This window comes from Penaeus japonicus, unplaced genomic scaffold (genome assembly GCF_977035675.1).
Source record: "Penaeus japonicus unplaced genomic scaffold, GWHDUDI00000001_assembly GWHDUDI00000040, whole genome shotgun sequence".
NCBI classification, from domain to species: Eukaryota; Metazoa; Arthropoda; class Malacostraca; order Decapoda; family Penaeidae; genus Penaeus; species Penaeus japonicus.
Genome location: NW_028234442.1, coordinates 17502948 through 17505447, shown reverse-complemented (window position 1 = coordinate 17505447; position 2500 = coordinate 17502948). Strand labels below are relative to the sequence as shown.

The following is a 2500-nucleotide window of genomic DNA, read 5'->3' as shown; positions in this document are numbered from 1 at the left end:
AGGAGGAACCTCGTCTGGGATTTTATTTCTAATGTATGGGTTTCCAACGCGATTTATATATTTTTTTCTAATGTCAGGAGGATTTATTTCATGAGTTAGATTAGTAATGAGGGGAGTGAGTGTTGGGTTTGATTCTATTACACTTTATATTGGGTTGGGAGGTTGTTTTGGCAGACGGGATTGGCATTGGGTTTGTAAATTGTTATTTAAGTTTATCTGTTCCTTGAAAGATAGGAATAGGCTCTGTTTTTCTCTGTTTGAAGGATGATTTTGGCTAAATTTGCAAAAAGAATCTGCTGTTGAGAGTTGTTCTGAAAATACCTTGTGTCAAGGTTAAAATGCTTTCTAATGAATGTCTAGAAAATGAGGGACAATAGTGAGCTAAACCACAGTCCTTGAAGGTTGATATTTCTGGTTACCATTATATTGTGTATATAATTCTAACAAGATTTTTCTAGTTTGTTATGCAGTGGGGAAGTGCAGATAAGTGAGATATTCATAAACCTTGGAAGCATGGAATGGTGTCCACGATTATAGTTTTGGATGTGCATATAAAAGGAGGGTAATAGATGTTTTTGTAAGGTTTCGGAAATTGAAAACTTAAGAGTTAATTGATGTATTTAGTAGAGAAAAAGTTATTACTGTGTAAACAAAGAGGAAAAAAGGAATTTAATCAGAAATTACGTGGATAACAGCACTATTAGGAATCAAACGAAAATCTTTACAAAGTCTTAAGTAATGCTACAATTTTTCTTCAAAGACACCAAATGTATACTCAGACATCAAAGTGTAGTGATGCCGTGACAGCGTTTGCCAGAATAGACGCAGCTGCAAACCAAAATCTATCGCATCAATTTCGGCCTGATTGAGCTGGTAGATGGCCGTAACAATTTATTATCGTGTATGGAACCAGTCTAAACTATGCGGAATATCCATGAAGTTTTGTCGACCATTGGTGATAAATACCAAAAGCAGGACCAACATTTTATCGCCATGATCACCATCTTGTGCGTGTGTGTCCTGCCAGAATGTATGTGTTGGAGGTTTGTTGGTATTTTTCAGAGCACTGAATGCATGTAGGTCTCAGAGAAACCTTGAATGATGTTATTAGTAAGCTTATTTATTGCGTATCTCTCATTTTGATTTACGACTGTGTGTTATTTGAGATAGGTCTTAACCCATTCACGCCGGGGCTATTCCGGCTCTAAATGGTCGGAATGCCGGGGTTTTTGTATACATAAGCTTAATGCCTCTGGATTCTCAGGTGCACTACCCGCAAGCGAGCACTGAACGCCTGCTCACCCCGAGCGCCAGCCTTGACCAAATATCTTGCCAGCGTCTGACCCAAAATACACTGAATGTGATAGCAAGTTAAAAGGCGCGAATGGGTTAAGGAGTTGGTTGTAAGTTCTTTAGAAGGAAAGCAATTGTTGAGTTACTTTGTCTGTATATAATCAATCATTCAGTCCCTGTCTTGGCAATTCATAAATATGAATGTAAGATGTGCCTGTTGATTAAGTATTATATACCAGCAAGAGGTATGATAATGCATATATTAATTGAAATTGTTAATTTGTTGAATTATTTTTGAAGACTAGGTTGATATATTCACAGCAAGATTTCTCCTAAATAGAATATGATTTTTGGCAAAACTACTATTCAGTTATATAGTTTATATATATATATATATGTGTGTGTGTGTGTGTCATAACCTCATCCATACATTTTTTCTGATACAGTTATTGTAGATTGATTGGAAAAAGCTATATGATTTTAACCCTATGACGACGGTTGCGTCACACCCGTGTGACACAGCCAAACTCCCGATGCTGGGGCGTCATGCCAGTGTGTTGTTTTTGCAATAATGCAATCGCCCCCTGCATAGGGGGTCGGTCGTAGTGATGTGAGTGCCCTGTCGGGAAAGGGTTAAAAGGAAAAGTATTTATTAGAGTAATCAGCTAGGAGAAAGATCCAGTCAGGTAGTCACTATGGCTTATTGCATCTTTGCCGCTCTGACAGTTGCTAACGAATCTCCACCTTGTATGATCTAGCAGGAAAGAGCTTCGGCTGGTCTCTTTCGGAATGTAATTTCACCGGAAAGGTCTATAAACCAGATACACAAACCAACATGTGTACTCACTCTTGAAATTGTCATTGAGTTTTTGTTCTTTTTAAAATCAAATAGTATATTTACTTTCAACTTGCAACATCATGTATACTAGAAGAGAAGTCATATAATTTACTGATCTATTGAACAAGTGCATTGTTTACCTTCTAAAACATGTGTATGCAAAACTGTAATTGGACCTTGAAGTTTAATGGAAAGAAAAATCTGGATGTAAATCAACAGGCTTTTATTAATTCATTTGCAGAAGTTATGCATTTAGGGCAAAGATAATTTATTGTATTTCCACCATCAATGTTTACTTATTTATTTGTTTATGATTCAAGTAGTGATATTGCTGTAAATGCTATATTATGTGGGTTCGTAGAGAACATA

At 36.6% G+C, this 2500-nt stretch overlaps 1 protein-coding gene across 1 annotated transcript in view; it reads left to right on the top strand.

Moving 5' to 3' along the window:
• The window catches only part of mbt (serine/threonine-protein kinase PAK mbt), a 19575-nt gene that overhangs the window by 477 nt on the left and 16598 nt on the right, over positions 1–2500 (top strand). The gene's annotated exons all lie outside the window — the stretch shown is intronic.